Source organism: Coenobita brevimanus, chromosome 6, assembly GCF_032717465.1.
Source record: "Coenobita brevimanus isolate Jiangsu-jjx chromosome 6, ASM3271746v2, whole genome shotgun sequence".
Taxonomy (NCBI): domain Eukaryota; kingdom Metazoa; phylum Arthropoda; class Malacostraca; order Decapoda; family Coenobitidae; genus Coenobita; species Coenobita brevimanus.
In genome coordinates this window covers 2,675,804-2,701,238 of record NC_136959.1, presented here as the reverse complement: position 1 = coordinate 2,701,238, position 25,435 = coordinate 2,675,804, and the positions used below count along the sequence as shown (strand labels likewise).

The 25,435-nt window shown below is 41.6% G+C and overlaps 1 pseudogene; it reads left to right on the top strand.

Moving 5' to 3' along the window:
* The first annotated feature begins 4,938 nt into the window (after positions 1 to 4,938).
* On the top strand, positions 4,939 to 5,053 carry LOC145402901 (5S ribosomal RNA; annotated as a pseudogene).
* The last annotated feature ends 20,382 nt before the right edge of the window (positions 5,054 to 25,435 follow it).

Here is a 25,435-nt window from a genome sequence, read left to right as displayed (position 1 = left end):
TTGTGTTATGGCTCTGCTGATGGTTGGCTGAGTAGACCCAAAACTTCACTACTACAAAGTTGCATTTTTCCTGTTGCTAGGTATCTTAATGTCAACATCACTTTCAACTCGGCAGAGAGGACTTTGTTCCTGGATGTAGGGCTGGTTATGGCATCTCTGATCAAGTCAGTCACAAACAAAATTCCAGCATGATCCAGCCTATATCTTCTTATAAATTCACGGTCATCAAATTATTCAAGTGGGTTTTTTCTTTCCTTGAAAGTGCCTTGGAGCCATTGTTGTTCCGCCATGGTTGTACTCCTAGTCTCTTACTGTTCTGCAGATTTATGAGTACTCTTAACTCGGTAGGAACTTTTATGATATCCTCTTACGACTTTACACCTTCTCTTAGCGAAATTAGGACCTGTTTCCAGGTCTTAGAAATTTAGGTTGGCCTCCTGTGGTATCAGTCTCCAGGGGACCACATCACGCCAGCAGTAGCATAGGAATACTTCAAGGCGCAGAGGAACTTACATCAGTTTAGGTAAAGCCTCACACATTAAGCCATGGAATACTAAAGCCTGCATATAATACTGATATGTTGTTGTACTAGATAACAAAGGATGGTTACCTGCCTTGTGTGTGTGTGTGTGTGTGAGTAGGGTGAGGTGAATTACCCTCGTGTATAATTATGTTAAATACGTCCATACTTGAAAATCTGGAATCTGCTCGAGTGAGGAAGCTAGCTAATGTAATTCTTCTTCTTCTTCTTTCTTTTGCCAGACGCCACAATCCCGTAAGGGGTGGCCATTTGACTTCGAGTTATTTGTTTTATGGGGAGGGGCACTAATCCTCCACCAACCCACTTGTTGACACGTAGGGAGCACGTATGGTTTGGTTATATGGTTACCACCCAGCGTAGTAAATGGTTTCATGGCTTACAGGAAACCATTTGGCTTGTCACTCAATGTAATTCTGGGTGAAATAAGCAGTGTGTCATCGCGGTTACCGAGTGTTAAGGTAGTCTTTGAAATGAAACATCTTACGCTCAATGGTCCACATCTTTAGATCAGAGGCTTTAGTTTCTCATGGTAGAGCATTGCTGGTTCCAAAAGAAATAAATTGCACTCAGTTTGGCGCGTTTTGGTTCATTTCACCAATATGTTGGAGAATTTTGAGAATGACTATATAAGTGGCTCCTCTTTCTTTTCCATAAGCTTTCCAACGATAACCCAGTTTCTGTGACCAATTTGAAGCATTTTGTTTTTTTCAGCAGTCTGGTTGCGAATTTTGAGATAAATCAATTAAATAATACCTATTACTGTCCCAAGAGCTGTCCAGCAGTGTTTGTAGGTCCGATGTAACTTAATTAGTGTCCTTTCAGCAATATAAGGATGAATCGTGAGAGGAGTCGCTAAGTAACATGTATTACTTTTTTCTAGTCTTTCCAGCAATCTGTGCAGGTCCAGTATAGTTTTAATTGTTTGCGTGGTAACTCGATTTTGGTGATTTGGGGTTTATATTAGCGTTATGTTGATGAATTTTAGGAGAAATCAGGTAGTAACATCTACAGTATTTCTATTTCACAAGCTTCCCAACAGTGTGCGTACATTTGACCAGCTTAACAGGGTTCAAGATAACAGTTTCGTACACGCGTTTGCAATTATTTATTTATTTATTTTCATTTATTTACTGTCTAGCTCTGTGCTGTCGAGAGAAAGCTCACTTTGTCACCCCTTTCATTTTTCATATTTCCAACCATATACCTAGATCATCTGTAAGTTTAACTAAAGACCTCTCCAAGGTGGAAATCACATCTGCCGCGAGCCGATACACATCTAGCGCGGCTCGGAATATGACCTTGACCTTGACCTACTTTCACCAATTTCGAACTCGTATTAGATTTTTATCCATACTACACACCTGTAAAATTTGTTGATGATATCTTGAGTGGTTGTGAAGTTATTATGCTAACACACACACACACACACACACACACACACACACACACACACACACACACACACACAAACTGAAAACAATACTCGTAGATTTTCATCCCTACTATACACCAGTAAAATTTTGTGATGATATCTTGAGCGGTTGCGAAGTTATCGTGCTGACAGACATACAGGCCTTGACCTACTTTCACCAATTTCGAGCTCGTGACTGATTTTTTTTTTTTTTTCCCTACTACACACCTGTAAAATTTTTTGACGATATCTTGAGTAGTTGCGAAGTTATCATGCTAAAGCACACACACACACACACACACACACACACACACACACACACACACACACACACACACACACACACTGAAAACAATACCAGCATCGCTATCGCGGCTGGTAATAAGGAACACTCAAGGGTTCAATGCCTGTTCGTCCATCAGCTGGTCTAAGGCTGAATATTTGACTCTGCCCTGTCATCGTATCCTTCGGTGATTCATTCATTTGTGCTTTATCTTGAATACTTTTATAAAGCTTCGTCAAAATCTGATCGAAATAATTTATGTTGACCTTGCCATGTGACCTTGGCCTTTGATCTTGCCATGTGATGAAATGTATTTGACTTGTATCAAAACCTACGGTACATCCTATATTTTTGCCTTACCCTGAACCCTTCCACAAAGGTTGGTCTAAACTGAATGAAAACTACGTTGACCTTGCAGCTTGACGTTAACCTTTGACTTCGTGTTATGAATACTAAAAATAATCCCTTAGTTGATCATGAATCCTTCTACCAAGTTTGGCCCAAATTAGGTCAAAAGTGTTTCAGTTATCTTCACACACCGCCACACTGGTCGAAATCTGACCTTGCCTTGTGACTCTGACTTTTGACTAATACTTCTGAACATTGACTCACCTATTTCTCATCTTAATGTGGACTGTTTCCCCAACGTTGGTCTAGAGCGGACAAAAACTGCTTAGGCGTATATTGCCAGGTTAAAAATTGACCTACCCCTGTGACCTTAACCTTCGATATATTGGTTCAGTAAAAACAACACATTTCCTCATTGGCCAGTCTTCAACCTTTCCACGAAATTTGGTTTAAATCGGATGAAAACTTTTACCCCTTCCCCCTCGCACAAGTCGAGTAAACCTTAATATCATCTATGGCGTGGGTATAATAATAATAATAATAATAATAATAATAATAATGATGATGATGATGATAAAAATAATGAAGTTATAGGCGTCCACAGTAACTGAAAGCTTAGAACCTGTTCGAGTGAGTAAGCTTGCTAATGTTGGTATTTTAGCGAAAAGACTGGTGTGCCATCCCATCTGCCTGGTACTAAGCAACGTCACCACATCGAAGGCGTCACTCTCCAGCAACGACGCGATGCAACATTTAATAACGTAACGAGCAGAGATTATGTTTCACTGAACTATCCTGCGTTATCTCATCCTAGGGAGAATGTGGGTGAGAGAAGGTGTGCGTATAAGAGAGTGTGTTTGAGGAAGGGTGTGGGTGAGGTAGGGTGTGCATATACGAGAGTGTGTTTGAGGAAGGGTGTGGGTGAGGTAGGGTGTGCATATACGAGAGTGTTTTTGAGGAAGGGTGTGGGTGAGGTAGGGTGTGCATATAAGAGAGTGTTTTTGAGGAAGGGTGTGGGTGAGGTAGGGTGTGCATATATGAGAGTGTGTTTGAGGAAGGGTGTGGGTGAGGTAGGGTGTGCATATAAGAGAGTGTTTTTGAGGAAGGGTGTGGGTGAGGTAGGGTGTGCATATATGAGAGTGTGTTTGAGGAAGGGTGTGGGTGAGGTAGGGTGTGCATATAAGAGAGTGTGTTTAAGGAAAGGTGTGGGTGAGGTAGGGTGTGCATATATGAGAGTGTGTTTGAGGAAGAGTGTGGGTGAGGTAGGGTGTGCATATATGAGAGTGTGTTTGAGGGAGGGTGTGGGTGAGGTAGGGTGTGCGTATAAGAGAGTGTGTTTGAGGAAGGGTGTGGGTGAGGTAGGGTGTGCATATAAGAGAGTGTGATTGAGGAAGGGTGTGGGTGAGGGAGGGTATGAGCAATCCCGCTTCTTGCTTTCTTACGAGTAGTGACTTAAGTGGGAGTATATTTAGGTACCCCTTGATGTCCCCCACCTTCATTTTATCTACGGACACTTAACCCCTTGGCTGCATGGCCGTAAAATTATATCATCTCCTTGGTGCGTTATTTCCGGAAATAAATCACAAGTTTTTCTTTACTCACTTATACTTAACCTAAGAAGCTATGATGTTATTCAGACAAGCTTCAGTCTCTCTACTAGCCTTTTGAACAAACTGGAAGTGCGGAAGTGGTCGTCCCCAGAACAGGGTTGAAGTGGAAGTGTGTTTTGCATGTGACGAGTGAAGGTTAACTAAGGGTGACGGGAGTAGTAACTTTGCTCTGTCATAGAACGTTGTTTTTGCGGAAGTGACTTTCAGTATTTTCACATATAAAAAAAAAATAAATAAATCTCATAGATTCATCACTCAGATCACTTGTGCTAAAATGTTTCCCAGTTCTACTGCAATATTTACTCACGGCTACTTTCTTTACTACAACACATAGCAGACACTTCCACGTGAGCCCTAATGTTCCGCAGTTGACATAATTGAAAATCCCTTATAATTACTCATTTATCCACTTATTTTTCCACAAGGTGTTACACTGATCATTTGCAAGCTATACCAGTGCCATATTTGCTACTTTTCTCTTACTAGACTTAGCCTTCTTGCCACATGAGTGAAAACGTTACACAGTTGACCCGACTAAACACTTCGTATATTTAAACCTCAACCACTTAGTTTTTTATCACTTACAATTCTGTGGTTACATACAAACAATATCACAATCACTGTTTGTACTTCCCTTACGATGTCTTTTGTAGCATGTTGTGATGGCAACTTTCTCTTTTGCTCTCTCCTGATGAGTCAAACTAGCGCACTTTCCATATCAACTTTCTATTTCCTAACAATATTTTTCTACATACCACGTTGAGTACACCGTTTCCCGTCCGATCAGCGAAGTTAAGCAACGTTGGGTCTGGTTAGTACTTGGATGGGTGACCGCCTGGGAACACCAGATGCTGTTGGCATCCCTACGGGTCAAGTGGGGTTGGTGAAGGATTAGTGCCCCTCCCTGTAAAACAATTAACTCTAAGCCATTGGCCACCCCGTTTGGGATACATGGCGTCTGGCAATGAATGAATGAAAAATTTCTCTAATTCTAGGTTTTCTTACACACTAAAGAACATATTTAAGCTATTCACACTTTTTAATACTCTTTCGCGTAAAAAGGACATTCGGAAAAATGCACCCAAGCACAGGCTAAGTCCGAATTTAGCACACTTTGTCGTCAATGGGATGTTCAGGTTTAACTACTTTTTACATTTCTTTATTTACTTCATAGGCTTCTGCCTCAGAATCACTCCCACCACTCTCATTGACAGGTAACCTACAAAGCGTTTTTTCGGTGTCTGGGTTCGCTTCCCGTCCAACTGGGCGAGACGGGGGACGAGGGTGGAACGGGAGATCTAGCATGATATCGTGACTCCATCGTGTTCAGGGAATGACTGGTGTGTTTAGTCATCATGCACAGGCAGGTGTTTGAGGACAAAATTGTGCATGGAAAATAGAGGGGAAAAAATCACGCAGACCTTCACAACTGTGCAATGCAGAGGCCATAATGTCCATAATACACCATCCGGAAGGAGCATCACAGTTTAGGAGTTAAACCCATATCATTACAATAGTATTAAGAGTCGTCAGTATTACTAGCGCTTCTACACAGTGCAATTACATACAAAAAGAATATCAAAATCCCTCTTAGACTGGCTTGAAAAATCTATAGATTGGACCGGAACTTCTCACAGTGCTTTATATACTAAATATTCCTCATGTATTGCTTAATGCCATGTAATCAAAAGCACAGTATAAGTTACTAGAGTAAATTTTTCTATCCAAACCCAGTGTTTTTCCTCATGACCTTTATTTTTGGCTGGGCTCGTATCAGAAACATTTTTTTTTTTTTTATGAATCATTTTGGTATGCATGGTGTGCCTGGAAGAAATGAAAATGGGGAACGAATGATAGCGATGTGTGTTGAGAGAAAGATGGTGATTGGAAATACGCTGTTTGAGAAGAAAGATATTTATAAGTATACATAGGTGAGACAGGAGGGTGGAAGGGTTGTTGATAGAGCTTTGATGGACTATGTGGTTGTGTCTAGGAATGTAATAGGAAGATTGTTGGATGTGAGAGTTTTGAGAGGGGAGGGTGGAGGTATGTCTGACCACTACCTGGTGGAGGGAAAGTTAAGAGTAGGTAAGAGATGGGTGAGAGTTAGGAGGGTTAGGTGTGGCAGGGAGGTTTTGAAAGTGAGTTGGATAAAAGAGAGAAAAAGATACAGTATCAGGAGAAATTGAAAGATGAATGGAACGCAGTGAAAGATCGGGAAAATGGCAGTGTGGAGGAGGAATGGCAGTTATTTAATAGTGCTGTGGTGGGGCATGCAGAAGAAGTGTGTGGTGTGAGACGTGTGGGTGGTGGTGTAAGAAAAGGAAGTGAATGGTGGTGCGAGGAAGTAAGTATGGCTGTGGCTGAGAAGAGACGTGCATATGAAGTGTGGCTGCAGAGGATGGATGAGAGGTCATATGAAAGGTATAAGGAAAAGAGGAATAGAGCGAGAGGGGCTGTGCGTGATGCTAAAGTGGCAGCAGATGAGAGGTGGGGTAGGCGGCTGACAGAGAATTTTCAACAGAATAAGAAAATGTTTTGGAAGGTGGTGAAAAGGGTGCGAAAGGGAGAGTCTGGGAAGGAAGAACGAGTAAAAGCAGAGGATGGAAGGATGTTAATTGAGATGGATGCAGTACGGAAGAGATGGGCAGAGTATTTTGAAAGATTGTTAAATATAGAGGAGGAAAGGGTGGCTGAGATTGTGGCGGATGGAAGGGTGCAAGGAATAAATGTGTTGGGAGAATTGAATGATTCTTTGATCACGAAGGAGGCAGTGGAGAAGGCAGTAAAGGAGATGAAAACAGGGAAAGCTGCAGGTATGGATGGGTGTACTGTGGAATGCCTGAAGGGTGGTGGAGTGACTATTGTTGACTGGTTAGTAAGATTGTTGAATGTGTGCTTTGCGAAAGGTATGGTGCCAATTGACTGGACAAGTGCTTGTGTGGTCCCGTTGTATAAAGGCAAGGGTGATAAGTATGAATGTACTAGCTTTAGGGGTGTAAGTCTGTTGAGTGTTGTAGGTAAGGTGTATGGTCGAGTGTTAATTATGAGAGTTAGAGAGGGTACAGAGGGAGTGATTCGTGAAGAGCAGTGTGGCTTTAGGAGAGGGAGGGGATGCGTGGATCAGGTGTTTGCTGTGAGACAAGTGTGTGAAAAGTATTTAGCGAAAAGGATGTGTTTTGGGCATTTATGGATTTAGAGAAAGCGTATGATAGAATTGATAGGGAGGCTTTGTGGACTGTTTTAAGATTGTATAGACTTGATGGTAGGTTACTAAAAGGGGTGAAAAGTTTTTATGTAAATAGTAGAGCGTGTGTAAGAGTGAGAAATTCTGTGAGTGATTGGTGTCCCGTGAGAGTGGGTCTGCGACAGGGATGTGTGATATCGCCTTGGTTGTTTAATATTTACATGGATGGTGTTGTAAGGGAGGTGAATGCAAGAGTTTTAGGTGGAGGTCTGAGTCTGGTGAATGTTGATGGTGGAGAGTGGAATCTGAAGCAGCTGCTGTTTGCAGATGATACTGCACTGGTGGCTGATTCAGAGGAGAGATTGAGACAGTTGGTAGAGGAGTTTGGAAGGGTGTGTGAAAGGAGGAAATTGAAAGTAAATGAGAATAAGAATAAAGTGATGAAGTGTACGAGGTTGGTAGATGGTAGGGGAATGAATATAGTTTTGAATGGCGAGTTGCTTGAGGAGGTAGAGTGTTTTAAATATCTAGGGTCACATGTTGCTGTGGATGGAAGAATAGATGCAGAAGTGAAGTTTAGAATAAATGAAGTAGGAAAGGTGCTGGGGGGAATGAAAAAAGTGTTTAAATGTCGTTCGCTTAGAATGGATGTAAAGAGAAGGTTGTATGAGGGTGTTGTGGTACCGACTGCGTTATATGGGGCTGAAACATGGAATACCTCGTATGCGTGTAGAAAAAGTTTGAATGTGATGGAGATGAGGTGTCTGAGGAGTATGTGTGGAGTGACGTGCATGGATCGAGTGCAAAATGATGAAGTGCGAAGGAGAACTGGAGTTGTTCGGGAGATGGCTGGTAGAGTTGAGCAGAGGGTGTTGCGATGGTTTGGGCATATGGAGAGAATGGATAATGAGCGATTGGTGAAAAAGATAACTAGATCTGATGTGAGAGGTGTAAGGCTGAGAGGAAGACCACGAATAGGATGGATGGACGGTGTGAAGAGAGCGCTGGATGCGAGAGGGATGTCTGTTGAGCAAGGAAGAGTGGCTGTGCGTGACAGAAATAAATGGAGAGAAATTGTGAATGAATAAGTGATGATGCAGCCCTGAGGGGATATTCTCCCGCATTTGGTCTGATCAGCTAGTCAGGTCAGGTGTGGGTAAGGGAATGGGTTCGTTGTGATGTGGCAGGGGTAAACCAGTTCTGCTGTCGGGCCCTGCTGCGGATGTCACTGATTGCATTGCGCAGTTGACCCTTGTGCGGTGTGGTGCGGTGAGGATCTGTCCGTTCTCCCCTTTGGGGCTAAGATGCGAATGAATGTGTTTGAAGGGATGAGTAAATGGGGAGTGTGTCGCCCTGTCTCGGCTACCTCCCTTTCCTTGGGGGAAGCAGCCTAGGTATATAGATAGATAGATTTTGGACTTCTGAATGGAATTTGTGATACAGCTGTACTATAGATATTTTATTTGGGAGACAGTGGGGGTAGGGTGTCCAGGCTGTGGTTTCTATCGCTTGTACCTTGATCTGGTTCTGGGTGTGCGTGAAGGTGGGTGTGAGTGAGGCTGGGTGTGCATAAATGAGCGTGATTGAGGGAGGGAGTAGGTGAGGGCGGGTACGCAAGGCAAGGTACAGTAGAGGCATACGCACAGTGAGAGATGACAAGGTGGCTGCAGGTTATTTCTGTCCTCACTCAATGAAGACACTCGCCCTTTCCATGACACAACACAGTCATTCATACACTCCATCTTATCTCTTCACTTCGCCCTCGGTCCATCTCCTTTTTTTCTTCCAGTTATCCCTCTGTAACAAGCCCTTTTAACTGTATCTTAACCCAGTCTGTGCCTGTATCCCTTCCTGCCTTGGAACTCATAAGCGCTGTTACAGTTTTGGCAACAACATGGCTTTCTCATTTGCTGTGTATGTGTGTGTGTGTGTGTGTGTGTGTGTGTGAGAGAGAGAGAGAGAGAGAGAGAGAGAGAGAGAGAAAGAGAGAGACTATCTTTATTGCTTTAACTTTCTCGACCCTCCTCACATTCCTCTCTTACATTCCCACTTTCCACAGCCTCATTCCTCTCTTACCGTCCTATTATCTTTCTCCTTTTCTCAACTTGTCTCTCTAAAGTTAGACATTTTTATCTCCGCCGCCGAAGTTGGAGAAGGTGGAGGTTATGTATTCACCTATGTTTGTTTTCCTGCCTCTCAGTTTGTCTGTCTGTCCAGACGATATCTCCAAAACTCTCAATGAATTTCAGTGAAATTTTGTGGAAAAGTGGGTCATGAGCCAACGATGAAGTAATTTAATTTGGGGGCGGATCCGAATCCGGCTCAGGAGTATCCCGCACAATATCTCCAAAAGTTCACAATGAATTTCAATGAAATTTTGTGGAAAGATGGACCATGGGCCAAGAAAGAATCGATTAAATTTTGGGTCGGATCCGGATCCGCGGAGATAGGATCCGGATCTATCTATTGCCAGACGCCTCAATCTCATTAGGGGTGGGCACAAACACATCGTCACCATGTCACCCTGTCCAACGCCATTTCACTGTCCTCCTTCCAGCTTACATCCCCCTCTCTCCTATACCTCTCCACTCCATCCCTTCATCTCATCCTCGGCCTTCCCCTCCCTCTTCTCGCCTCTACCTCACTCGCATACACTCTCCTTGTTAGTCTCTGGCTCTCCATCCCCTCCACGTAACCAAACCACCACAGTGTATTTCTCCTAACGCTTTCTATCACATCCACATCCACACCACAACGCTCCTTCACTTTCTCATTTTTCAGTCTATCTCCCCACGTAATTCCACAGGCTCCTCTCAAATAGTTCATTTCCACTGCTCTCAGTCCTGACTTGTGTCCCTCCAACAAGGTCCAAGCTTGACTTCCATATATCAGAGTTGGTATCACAATACTGTCATGCGGCGACTTTTTAAATTCCATGCTCACTTCCCTGTTTTTTATCACTGCTTTCAAGGAACCAGCAACCTTTCTTCCTTGTTGTACCTTTTCAAGCACTTCATCCTCTAAACTTTCATCCGGATCCGGATCCTTTTTAATGGCATTGGCATTGGCGGAGGTATGCGCTCTCTGAGAGCATTCTAGTATTTTCATTGTGTTCTTTTTGCTATAATTTCTTTTTTTCCCCTCCTCTCAGCTTTCATTTTCCTTTTTCTCATACCATTTTTTCCCTCTGTCTCCAGCTGTGCTTTCGTTTCTTCTATTTTTCTTACACTCTGTGCTTTCTTTTATATTCTTTATTTTTCTTACACTCTGTTCTTTCACTTATTATCTCTACTTTTCTTACACTCTGTGCTCTCCTTTATTTTGTCTGTTTTTCTTACACTGTGGATGCAAGCAGAAAACGAGGAATTTGGAGGTCAGTGTGGCAAGATGATGAGCTGCTTTCTCTTCTCTCACAATAAGCAAAACTGCCACCACCCCGGGTCTGCCAGCCTGAGGAAAAGTAAACATGCATTTTACACTGGCACCCGACTTACTGGCTGTCTTGGTCCTGACGTCGACGTGACGCTGGTATTTGTCATCTCCTTCAGTGTCTCTGGGATCCCGAATTTATTAGGGTGAACTGGGTGGAAGAAAACCCCACTTGGGTTTTGACGACGTTCACCTATACTCATTTCACATACTTCAATATCGTCCAAGACTTTGTTGGCAGTAGACTTAAAACCTGTTTGTCGATTGGAACTCAAACTCGTGCGTGGACTATAAAAGTAAAATCATAATTGTTTTCAGACAAAACCGATAAATTCAAATATGAATGAGCCAAGAAATAAATATAGCCTATATAGCCTACTGTTGCCTAATATTGGCCAATAAATACAACCTAAAATATAGACTATGGGGAGCGAATGGCTTTTATTGCGTTTCCCTCGGAGTCCTCAAACCTCTTGAGGGATATTAAGTCCTGCCTCGGTCCAGGTCACACATACATATATATATATATATATATATATATATATATATATATATATATATATATATATATAAAACGAAAAGAAAAAATATGCTTCAGCTCGCACGGACCTGAACTTTTGTTACCTTCCATGACGATTTATTTTTTCTTTTTCATTTTAGACGCTGCAGCATAAGGCTAGAATAGTATTATTGCCATGCGTATATAAACACAGTACTGAAATCGTAACTGCAATAACATCAGGAGAAAACTTCCAAATAACTGGCTAAATATGACATCATGTGACCCCTCTCAGCCTAATCTACCTATTATAGCTTTACAATTTCACATTTCACATAACTACCTTCACTCTAGTGACTCTACATTTCAAATAATTAACAGTGAGTAAATGGTGAATCTTACCTTGAAAATGGGTACGGGAAATCGGTGATGGTTCAGCCGATTTTTCGAAAAATATTTGTAAAAGAATAGATAACGATGACAACCAAGATTTTTCAGTGCCGAATGTTGTCCCATCCTTCGGCTAATAACTAAGTACTAACCAAAACTTCATCTGTTTTAAGGAGGATGCCACATATGAGAGGTATCTGAAACATCCAAACCATCCCTCACTGCCGGGATGGTTCGGTCCGTGACCGGATGTTTCGGCCACGGACGTTTGGGCGAAGGACGTTTGAGCCATGGACCACCACCCTAGGACGCTTTGGGTATAAGTTAGGTTAGGTTACGTTAGCTTAGGTAAGGTTCACAACACTTCACACTTCAAACCGTTCTAGGTCTGTGGCCGAAACGCCCTACATTCAGTTCAGTCATAACAATGTGATGGTTCAGCCACATATAATTCTTTGCCTAATTGTATGATAATCAGATGGAGACTAATTACCGAGTAACGGTTTACAATAACAAACCAATTTTGACGTTTTAAACACACAAGATAGTTCCATACATTGCAACACATAAGCCTTTGAAAACTGAAAATGATTAATGCCGTATTTCATGTATGACTGATTCACACACACACACACACACACACACACACACACACACACACACACACACACATTCTGGGAGTGTGTGTGTTTGTTTGGTAATTTAGTATCTACCAGTATAGTCGCCTGATCAAATGCATATATAATACTATTGTATGAATTAGCAGGACCCCTTTTACCTTCATTGAGATAATTCACGCACCTTCAAACCTTACCCTCTTTTCTTCTAGCCGAACCCCCCGATATTATACTCTAAAAAGCCACATAAATCTGTTCCATGAAAAGTTTACATCGCCTGTCACGTCCATATCCTCTGTGAAGGTGATAATTCCACGCAGTATTTTGGGCTTACGATTCCAGATATAATCACTGGGACAGAGCGTAGGGCAGTCACCTGAATAGTTACATGTGATAAGCGAAAACTCGGAAAAACTTAACTGCATCATTAAGATTAGTAACCATCGTCTTCCGGCCTCGTCTGCTTTAAAGCGAACAACTCTCTTTCCTTCACGCAAAATCTCGCGAGCTTAGTTCCACAGGGTGGCCGGGAACATCGATACCTGAACCAGATTAGTCTCCATGCCAAAAACTGGGCTGCAGGGATACCCGGCGTTGACCGGGCCAAAAAGGCAAACACTCTACCGGTGACCTCAAATGACCCAAAACTGAATTCTGACCCCTCTGAAACCATCCTTGGGTCACCCTGATTAGGAATATATATGGGTCTGGGGGTCTCAGGGCCTTGGTATGGGCGTGATTGAAGGACATAAACAAACAAACGCGGCTCATATATATATATATATATATATATATATATATATATATATATATATATATCACGGAAACTTTGTGTAGCCGTATTGGTTCGAAGAAGGCTAGGTGTGAGTGGTATATTAAAGCATACACAAACTATTGTGAGTAGAGAAATTACCTTTTTCTCAGAAGGAAATGACTACATTATATTTAGAAAGTGTTTTTTTACACTTCTGAATGTACAGTACGCACAGTACAGGGACTGCTGAGCGTTTCAGCACATTAGGGATTATATTAAATTATACCTGTATTATCATTGCATATTCAAACGGAACCAATGTTATACGCACATACTCACTTTAAGCATAGAATTAATAGTCTGTTCCCCGTGGTCCACCCATCCACTTACTGCCACTCACTTCATAATTGTCGTCATCTCGTCGCTAATGCCCACCGTCCATAATGAGCACATTCAAGGGGTGCTTCGTTAAGGAATTTTGTGACTGAATTTATGGAAGTACGTTTATGACATGACGGTGGGCCTCGTGGAGAATCAGTAAATCTGTTTTAACCAACATAACATCATCAGATTGGTTTTTGCGCAGCCTGGAATTGAACTCGTGTCCTTTTGAACTCCAGATAACTTCTCTAACCACTTGGTAGGTAAGTGATGTGCGAGTATGATAACACTAGATAAGCAGTGTGGTATCATTGCAGAATATTCATGAGGAGATAACGATACTGGCTTCTGTCTTCTAGTTTTCCCATCACACATCCCATCTACAGTTTCCAGTCCCTTTGAATGGGGTTTATTCTGTTTTCTACTATTATTTACATGTTAACAAGTATTTCAGCATCTTGCTCGGTCACCAGCTGATAACTGTATTAAAATAAACCAGACCAGAGTTGTATGTTAGCAAAGGAACGTCATGTAGCCACCAGTATGTTCAAATCCTACTTGGTGTTATGGTAGAGGGCAAGCAAGGGGTTGAGCAATCGTTTTTTAGAACAACGGGTCAAAAATCAAGGGCAAATGGAAAAGTCAGTTTACACAGTTTTTATTCAACTTTCGCCAGACCGAGTGGATAAGTTGTGAGTGAAGCAGAAACGAAGAGAGTCTATTTTTATAACAATCAAAGGGCAAGATAAAAGTTTGAGTTGTATGTGTCTGGGTAAAACTAAATAACAAAAACAATTTTGATGTGATTTGGATCCAACTTGATGGAGGGGATGAAGGTCAACCAAAGGGTGAATATTTTTTAGAATGATGGGTCAAAGGTCAAAGTCACATGGCGAGGTCAATTGAAACAGTTTTAATACGATGTAGACCAAACCTGATCGCGTAATTCAGGCCAGCCTAAGGATTAAAAAAAAAAATTACTCGTACGAATTTGAAAACGAACAGTCAAGAGTCAAAGTCACAGGGAAAGGCCAAATTTCTACCTGTGTTTTTTGAAAAGTATTATTATTTGCGGTACTTGATGTTCGCCGGCATATTTTGTGATTGTCTGCACTAATTCACTTTCACCTAAGCCAGAGTCAGATGGATAGAACGAATCTTTTTAATCTTTATTTCTAATGTTAACAGCTTGTGAATAGGATATGACTTTCTTTACAGTAGAACAGATTATCTTTCAATGATCTGCATGTGTGTATGATATATGTAACTCTCTCTCTCTCTCTCTCTCTCTCTCTCTCTCTCTCTCTCTCAGACTTATATCCCCATAACTCTGGTTTCTGCCCTTCCCAATCTGTGTACCACTCCAGATCCCTGTGTCAACACGCAGGAACCTCCTACTTCCCAGTTTTCTTCTGCTGAACTGATAAAATCTGTCCAAAGTTTACAATATTCTTTTATGAAGCAAGTTACCCTCGTATTAATAATCCTCCCCCTTTCCCATTTACCCTCTGCTTCTTTGTGCTTGCTTGCTTCCCTACTGTTTCTTACTCTGGTCCAACAATGAAGTTATTAAATGAGAGCAACAACGACCAAATGCACAGCTCATGCACGATTTTCCCTTTTTTAAACCAGTTACATGTTTATCATATTACAGCCTTCTCAGGTCTATCTATGTGGTATCCAATCCTTCCTTGCTCCTTGGGAAGTGTACGGATCCCGAGTTAGGTTTTTAAGTCTCAGTATTTATAGCGAGGGTGATCAGCATCACTTGATCCTGAGTGGCATTATATGAGCAAGAAACCCAACAACCCCACCGATAGAAACTCTTACAGGCACCATCTGGTTGAAGTGCCTAATGACATCAGACCACCAGGCGTTAGCTGGTTATATGGTTACCACCCAGAATAGTATATGAGTTCCTTGGTTACAGGAAACAATTTGGCTTGTCACTCAGTGTGGAGTCACCTGGAGGCAGCATTACTGCACACTAGGTGAATGGAAGGTGGCATCCCGACCCACAGAGTACTCTCCAAATAATAATCATATTTTAGTGTCCTCAAAGTTATCGTGAAATAGTATATGTAGTTTCTCACCTATACTGTTATTTAAAGTTTGGGGGCACTGACAGGAACTTCATCGTTGTAAATTCTGGGAAAATCAAAAGCATTGTGTTGCTAAAATTATATAATATCAGAGGCAGAGAAGGGTTCAGACGTGTGGTGATGGATTCTCTGCAAGTATGAGAGGAAAACGATGTCGGGAATGGCAGCATGTATACCAGCTGCCTCAGCCATGGTCAGTGATTGTGTCAGTGTGAAAATTAAACTCAAGTCTTCAGTTTTCTACTCGTACACTGTGTGAAGTCTTAGAGTGAGCTAAGAGCAGTAGAGACTATTGGGTTAAATCCTGCTGATCTGACGTTATCTTTGCGTCAACCTTGTGCCAGAAGACTCATCAGTGTTGGTGCTGCACGCCACTCCTACACTTATTACCTTACACTACAGGTACAGTACTTGATGGCAGTACAGTGGGACTCATTGTTCTACTTACTCATAGTTCCTGCTTTTATGTTCACCCTCTGTCCTGCCTAGAACTTTATTCAGTAATAATTCTATTGAAGCCTACTTAAACCCATATATATATATATATATATATATATATATATATATATATATATATATATATATATATATATATATATATATATATATATATATATATATACACAGTATATATATATATATATATATATATCCATCCATCATCCAATCCTACATTGCCCCATGAGGAGCTTAGGAGCCCGGGGCTAGGCAGTTGGTCCCGACAATTAAGATGAGAGTGACCAGCCTCACTCATCCCTGAGTGGCATTACATGAGCAATCAACCCCAACCACTCCTTGGATATAAACCTTCACCGGCTCAATCCGATTGGAGCGCAATAATTACTCACTAAACCACCAGGCGCCAAAATTTGGTTCTATGGTTACCACCCAGCGTAGTAAATGGTTTCCTGGTGTATAGGAAACCATTTGGTTTGTCACTCAGTGTAGAGTTACCCACAGGCAGAAGGAAAAGGAAAGAATGAAGGAAAGAAAGACAGAAGAGGAAGTGTAAAGTTACCCGTAGGCAGAAGGACGAGGAAAGAATGAAGGAACGACAGAAGAGAATGAAAGGAATGAAGAGAGGAGAGCGCCCCCACTAACCAGTATATATATATATATATATATATATATATATATATATATATCAGCCGTGGCTCAGTGGGTTAGAGCGCTCCGCTCTAACCATATATATATCAGCCGTGGCTCAGTGGGTTAGAGCGCTCCGCTCTAACCATATATATATCAGCCGTGGCTCAGTGGGTTAGAGCGCTCCGCTCTAACCATATATATATCAGCCGTGGCTCAGTGGGTTAGAGCGCTCCGCTCTAACCATATATATATCAGCCGTGGCTCAGTGGGTTAGAGCGCTCCGCTCTGACCGAAGGGTCGGAGGATCGAATCCACCCAAGGGTCATTGGTAGACATCAGGAAGGGCATTCGGTCATAAAATGCTACACGCTCCAGTCTAAAAGACCTCTACCCAGAGGCAACGCCTTAGCCCTTGGGGGATACCTGGCGTAAAACCAAATTATATATATATATATATATATATATATATATATATATATATAACATTCTTGACAAATTAATCAAGCAAAAATGTGACCAAAGAAGAAGAAAGGAAAAACAGAAATGATAGATGAAAATTCAAAAAGAACTGGTAGAGAGGAGTATACTGATAGTGTTTGAAAAGGTCACTGAGACAAGTTAAGGCTGAGACAATTTGGTACAAAACTGGATAATGTGCGTGTGTTTATGTAGGTATACAATCTTGAAAAAATGAAATGGCAGAATGGAAGATGTATTAAAGGAAAAGGTGCAGCACTGAGGGCGTGTGCCAGGAGTATTCGTAGCTGTGAGGGAAGGTAAGAATGTAAATGCTTGAATGATGAAACAGTCGCATGATAATTTGATTGTTTCAGTAATAATATACAGTAGCGAAAGGTGGACAATGCTTAAGAGAAATAAGTAAAAAATGACAACTATTGAAATAATTTACACCAGGTTTTTGTAGATTGACGTGGAGGGATAGATACAAAAATGAAGGATTCGCGTTTCGTATGGTGCGGAAGTTGATGTGGGAAAAGCAAACAAGTAGGCCTGCACTCTGAGGTGGCTGACCCATCTAGAGGCAATGGAGTGTGAGACTGACTGGAAGAATGAAAGTTGGGTGTGTGGGAGGAAAAGGAGAAGACCAAGAAGTGGAAGAATAATGTGTGAGATTATGACAGGACGAGTGGTGTGTCGTGGGAAGAGGGGCAAGGAAATAAGTTAGGACATAAACTATAGGTCGTTTTTTTTAGGTCACCCTACACTTCAGGTAACTAATACATAGGCAAACTGATGAATAATAATGTAGACAAAGAATTAACATGTTCATATCCCGACATAAGAACAAAGATTTTGTTGCATACTAATTAAAATACATAAATAAACAGAAGAATGAATACTGAAATATGCTCATAATATCCAACAAAATATCTATCATACGTTAGGCCTAATAAAGAGCAAATAAATAAGCACACTAGTTCCCACAGTGTTATGTTGCATTGATTTCTGTTGTTATTAGTAGCAGATCACCTCGACTTGTCTAGTCGAGCAGATCCATCAATTACTTGCAGTCATTTGCCCCTGCAGGTCTGGCCAGTGAATATATGTTCCCATGCAGTGGACAGTCCCTCCTTGTGGCAGGGCGCGGAGAAATGTATAGAGGTTTGCGTCTCCCCACCCAGTGCACAGATGGAGCACAGTGGGATCCACATCGCCCCGTTGTTTGGTTATGTGGTCAGCACCCAACGTTGTAAATGGTTTCCTGGGTTTCAGGAAATCAATAGACGTGTCGCTCAGTGTAGAGTCACCTAAGGAAGAAGTAGGCAGCACATCAGGTGAGTGGATGATGGTCGCCACCCTTTACCACAGTTTATTTCAGATAACGAGTTTAAATGTTAATGAGAACTGCATGACTGTCATTCATATTCACATCAAACTACAGTAAAGAATTTGCGTGACATGGTAAGGTAAGAGAGAAACCAATCTGCCGAGTTTCCTGTTCATGTAAAATAAAACGCTGTCGGCGCTGAGTTACGGGCTGGATGAATAACTCCTATTTGGTATGCCTTCGGTGCATGGCCACAACTTTCTGGGAGGGCTGTTCCGTACACACTATTGCCCTGCTTTTTCTCTCATTCTCACTGCCTTATCATTTCTATTCCTACCTCATCCTGACCTACTTGTCTTACGCTGACCTACTCTGACTTATCCTGCTCTCTCTTGCTTTGTCCTGCCCTGATCTTCCCTTCTTATTCTACATCATTCCTTCCTTCAGCTATAATGTTCTAACGTATAATAGTCTTTAACAGCAAGATACGTCTGTCTTCCCTTTCATTGTCATGCCGTGTTCTGATTCCTTTCTTCTCTTCGTCATACTGTTTTTCTTTGCCTTCCATTCCTAGCAATACAACATACAACCAATGTACAGTGCAAGAAATTTACTATATATATATATATATATATATATATATATATATATTATGAATACACTCACAGCAGATCACCCTCAGGCCAATACGATGCCAGTGATGGGAGTGATGCCAACTTCCCCCAGCTGTCGGCACTTCACTGATGTTATCACCACCAGAAAGCTATCTTATTCGACTCCTGTTGTACCACCTCACTGCTGACACGAAACTCTCATGTCAACACATTCACTGGCCATTTTCAGTCCCGGAAGCTGCCTGACTCTACAAGCAGTCAGGCACCAGTGACGTTCTCTCTCTCTCTCTCTCTCTCTCTCTCTCTCTCTCTCTCTCTCTTTCAGATTCTTGGTTAGGACTCAGTTTAACTCTTGCTTTCTACTTTTACAGTGCTATAATAAAAGGAATCAGGTTTAATCTCAACGCATAAGCCAAGTTGCTGTCTCTTACTCCTGTCACAGAACTCAGAAAGCCGAAATACTAGTTACTTTGTCTAAAATCGTGTTCTTTAATTTATGAAATGTTGATGAACGCTAACTTCATACTGAACAGTCATTTAATGAATAATATTAATACCTTGCAAAGTTTTGTCAGAAATAAAATACTAGTCCATCCATCCATCCATCATCCAATCCTACATTGCCTCATGAGAAGCGTAGGAGCCCAGGGCTAGGCAGTTGGTCCCGACATTTAAGATGAGAATGACCAGCCTCACTCATCCCTGAGTGGCATTACGTGAGCAATCAACCCCAACCACCCCTTGGATATAAACCCTCACCGGCTCAATCCGATTGGAGCCCAGTAATTACCCACTAAACCACCAGGCGCCAAAAATTTGGTTATATGGTTACCACCCAGCGTAGTAAATGGTTTCCTGGTGTACAGGAAACCATTTGGCTTGTCACTCAGTGTGGAGTGACCCACAGGCAGAAGGAAGAGGAAAGAAGGAAGGAAAGAAAGACAGAAGAGGGAGTGTAAAGTTACCCGTAGGCAGAAGGACAAAGAATGAAGGAAAGGATGACAGAAGAAGATGGAAGGAAAGAAAGATGGAGAAGAGGAAAGGGCAGAGACCCGACACAAACACTACATCGAGTGAGTGGATGGTGAGCCCCCCCACCTACCACAATACTAGGACATGAAAATTTTCAAAGTTATTTAAAAAGAAGGCCAAAGAAAGTATTATGCATAAAATTATAGAATGTCACATTTAATACTGACACAGACTTCTAGGTAGAGCAGCTCAGTCACAAATATACTGCTTCATATGCGGTAATATTTGAATTATTTGTGTACCGAACAAACCTTCTTGGTAAATGGTGCAGCACGATAATAATAATAATGATAATAATAACTAGAATGGCACTCAGTAGAGCGCATACCTCCGCCAACGCCCAACATGGAATATTTACGAAAATGTCGAAAAATGCCCTATCTCGCATTGTTAAAGAAAGTGAAAAAAAATAAAATTCCTGGATCCCGCACCTTTACCTGGATCCGCACCAAAACTTAATGGAGTCTATGCTAGGCCAAGGCCCATTCTTCTACCAAGTTTCGTAGAAATCCGTCCAGTAGTTTTTGTGTAATCTTCTCACAAACCAACCAACCAACAAACAAACAAACGGACAGGGGTGAAAACATAACCTCCTTGGCGGAGGTAATAATATTAATAATGATAATAAAAATTATAATCTGTGATTAATCATTGTTGATAGAATAACGTAGTGGACAACGAGCGTAGAAACGAACAGCATCTATATTTCAGACGTTCTGAGATTTAAAATGTCATCATCAGTGGCCTAAAAGGAACAATAATAGAAATAAAAGTAAGACAAAACACTAAAAAATCTTTCACAAAAATGTGTAAGTGAAAAAAAAGCATAAAAAGGAGAGGGGGAGGAGGAGACTAAAACAGTAATGTAACATAGAGAGGTATTGCAGACGGAGGGTTATTGAGATAAGTTAGGAGTCTTAATATATAGTGATTCAAACAATCTTATATTGGATGTACAGGATAGAATGTTAAAATGCTCTTTACCTCCGCCAAGGAGGTTATGTTTTTGCCGGCGTTGGTCTGTTTGTCTGTTAGCAGGATTACTCAAAAAGTTATGAAAGGATTTTTTTTTTTTTTTTTGACGGGTAGGGTATGGCCCAAGGAACAAGCCATTACATTTTGGTGGTGATCCGGATCGTCATCCAGGTCCAGGATTTTTTGTTTGTTTGTTTGTCCACACGATATTTCCAAAAGTTCTCAATGAATTTCAATGAAATTTTGTGGAAGGGTGGGCCATGGACCAAGAAAGAATTTATTAAATTTGGGGGCGGATCGGGATCCGGATTCGGATCCTGCAATGGCAATGGCAATGGCGGAAGTATGCGCTCTCTCTGAGTACTTTCTAGTTTTTAAGCATGATATCACAAGATTCACACTGGTCTCTTACTGCTGAGTGAGGAGGGGACCTGAGTCTTCTGCCTGTCCTGCTTGCATGACCCATATGCTTCAGTCCTAACCTTGAAAGCACGGATTTTGCTACCAGTATACCCGGCCTGGCAACCTGGGCAAGTGAAACAATAAGCGACAGACGAACGCAGGTCAGTCGGAACAGAGTCCTTAACGTGACAGAAAGAGCCACTTTTGAACGAATTATTTAGTATATTATTAAATTCAATTTGGGGATAAAATTTAGCAAGACCCCGAATTAAACAGTATTTCATTTGAACGGAAACACCACCCACGTAGAGTAAGCTAAGATAAAGTACCTCCTTACTAGCGGTAGGGAGTGGCTGTTTAGGCAAGCAATGGTTTTTTAGGAACTTCCTGACAAGACGATAGGACAGGTGAAAACTATAACCATTATTTACAAAACATTTTCTTAGGAAGCGAATCTCATCATGGAAGGAAGAATATGTAGATGAGAGGAAAAAAGACCTATGTAAAAAGGTCTTCACACGGGAAAATTATCAAGTGTAAGATGACACAAGTTGGGTTATATTCATCGTAGGCCTTCTCTATCTTGAGGTGTACGTACTGACAGGAAGGAGAACAATGGGAACAAAAATCTGCAACTTCTCGTGCTGGCTGACTCGTACTCCATTTTTGTCATTAATGAACTATCATCATCATCTCTCTCTCTCTCTCTCTCTCTGGTATTATGTGTTGTGCCAGCAGCATATGTGGTGACAATGTCGCCGCGTGATACTCAACATTCAGGTGGCGTGTTGTGAGGCAAACTGGGCCCAGCTTGGAACAATGGTCAATCTTCATGCTGTGTCTCTTTCCCTCTGTGTCATGGGTATGCGTCAGGAGTCTAGCCTTTGTTATGTTTGGTTGGTTGGTATGTGATGCAGCCTGGATGTAGGAGGGGATGAAACGTAGAGTCCAAGGCAAAGAGCCTGGAAATGTTGGCCCCGTTTTTAAGAGGGATACTCATACTAATATATATATATATATATATATATATATATATATATATATATATATATATATATATATATATATATATATATATATATATATATATATATATATATATATATATATATATATATATATATATATATATATATATATATATTCCTTCGTTCTTTCCTCTCCTTTTTGCCTGTGGGTGACTCTACACTGAGTGACAAGCCAAATGGTTTCCTGTACACCAGGAAACCACTTACTACGTTGGGTGGTAACCATATAACCAAATTTTGGCGCCTGGTGGTTTTAGTGGGTAATTATTGAGCTCCAGTCGGATTGAACCGGCGAAGGGTTATATCCAAGGGGTGGTTGGGGTTTATTGCTCATGTAATGCCACTCAGGAATGAGTGAGGCTGGTCACTCTCATCTTAAATGTCAGGAGCAACTGCCTAGCCCCGGGCTTCTACGCTCCTCATGGGGCAACGTAGGATTGGATGATGGATGGATGGATGGATATCTATCTATCTATCTATCTATCTATCTAATCTATCTATATCTATCTATCTATCTATCTATATATATATATATATATATATCTATCTATCTATCTATCTATCTATCTATCTATCTATATATATATATTATATATATATAGTTCTTTTTTGCCCTGGCAGAAGTGTAGGGCTTGGGGGTTAAGCTACTCAGTCCCGTCATTTAAGGCAAGTGTTACCAGCCTCGGTCACTACTTAATGGCATTTTGTGAGCCACAAAGACCCACCCATTCCTCGGATAAAAACCCATTATACTTCTACCTCGATGTAGAGCCATAACCCATTTGAACATCAAACGTCTTTGGGTTATATGATTACCACACAACGTTGAAAATAGTTTCCTGAGTTAAAGGATATAATTTGATATGTTACTCAATGCAAAGCCATCTGAAGCCACCACTACTTCAGGTGTGTGGATGGTGGGATTCCTCATTTACCAACAAATTACTGTAGCTCTGATTTAATAACACAAAATTATACTCGGTGACTGTGTGTGTGTGTGTGTGTGTGTGTGTGTGTGTGTGTGTTACAGTTTCCTTTAGCCGTGTAGAGCCATCCAAAAAGGCACACAAATATTGACGTGCATTTGCAGCCAAGAACCACCTAACATCTGCACCTGTATGTTTCTCTTATGGCATCGGTCCAGTTCCTTTGTACAGTAGTTTAACACGTGATGAACTCCGAGGCAACCCTTCCCCTCCTCATTTTTTGCATCACCTCCAGCCTTTGAACGTAGTGTGTTCAGGCAGGGTACACTGGAAAAGGAAAACATACAGCACTTCTATTTTTCTAGTTGGTAGCGTCAGTTTCTTTCAGGTGACGGGCCTTTGATCTCTTTTTCTGTTCATAGTATGTTTTTCCTGAACTAAAAAATTGCCTGGAGAGAAATCAAAAGGTGTGAGAGGCAGGTAGGGTGTGCAGTGAGAAAAATGGGAGGAGGGAGACGGGAATGTGTCGGAGGAGGAAGAGGGAGAGGGAGGGAAGAATGGGAACTGAGACGGGATATATGTGAACACCAAGACTTGTGGCCACATATGCTGTCTATACTTTCACCTGTAATCACACTGAAACACTCTAAGGGATTTATTGATTGGAACAGAATTACTGGAAACACTTGATAAACAAATGGAACAAAATTGGGACAGCGTAACGTTCTAGTAATAATAATAATAAAAAAAGCCTCTAATTTCCATGTTATATATTTTGGCGCTGACCACAATATTGCACGGAAATTAAAACTGTATTCGAGACTAATTTAGCATGAAGCTGAGTTATGAGATTTTTTTTTTTTTCCACCACCGTGCCTGGTAAACTTGTATGGCATCTGGCAATCGGTAGGTAAGCTGACAGTGCATTTAATCAACAAGAGCAACTGTGCAATTTATCACACACACACACACACACACACACGCAAAATGGAAATTACTGATGGATGTCACTGTTCTCGCATGTCATAATATAAAGAAAGATAATGAGAAAGAGAGAGAGAGAGAGAGAGAGAGAGAGAGAGAGAGAGAGAGAGAGAGAGAGAGAGAGAGAGAGAGAGAGAGAGAGAGAGAGAGAAGGATTAGGGTAGAAGAGAGCGATGTTCAACAACGGCGTGCAAGATAGGGCAGGATAGGGAAAGGAAAGTAGGGCAGGACCAATTAGAAAGGGCAGGACAATGCTAGGCAGACTAGACCAAGGCAGGACAAAGCAAGGCAGACTATACCAGGGTAGGACAAAGCAAGGCAGACTATAACAGGGCAGGACAAAGCAAGGCAGACAATACTAGGGCAGGACAAAGCAAGGCAGTCTAGACCAGGGCAGGAAAAGCAAGGCAGACTAAACCAGGGCAGAGCAAAGCAAGGTAGACTAAACCAGGGCAGGACAAAGCAAGGCAGATTATACAAGAACAAGGCAGAGGACGTGACGTGAGGCTGGGTGTCTTCCGTCAACTCACAAACTACAGGTAATGAGCAACGAGGGACCCACCTGTTTACCCTCCATGGAAATCTTACTCCACTTGCCCTGGGCACCAAACCAGAGGCCGCTACATCACTGCACAGTTACCCCTCTTACTTCCTCGTCTTTTGTTTATTACCACATTTATTTTGTCTTGTTTCTGGTCTTTCTCTTTTTCCTGTTTTCTTCTCTTCTTGCTGTTTAGTCAAGTACTTTCTGTTGCCTTCGTTCTTGTCCTTCTGTAACTCTGCGTTTTCCTTATTGTTTCTCCTCATTTCCACCCTTTATACTACAGTACTCCCTATTCTCTCTCTCTCTCTCTCTCTTCACCAATACATTAATCTCCGTCTCACAAAACCACGCCTCTCTTTCCCTCAACATGTTTATTGCTCCTCCTCATCTGTTCATCTTCTTTAGCCATCCCTCTTTCTCTGTCCCCCTTCTTTCGCTTCTCCCTGTCTTTATTCAACTTCCTCCTTCTTTTTCCTCATTATTGTTCTCCATCTCTCCAG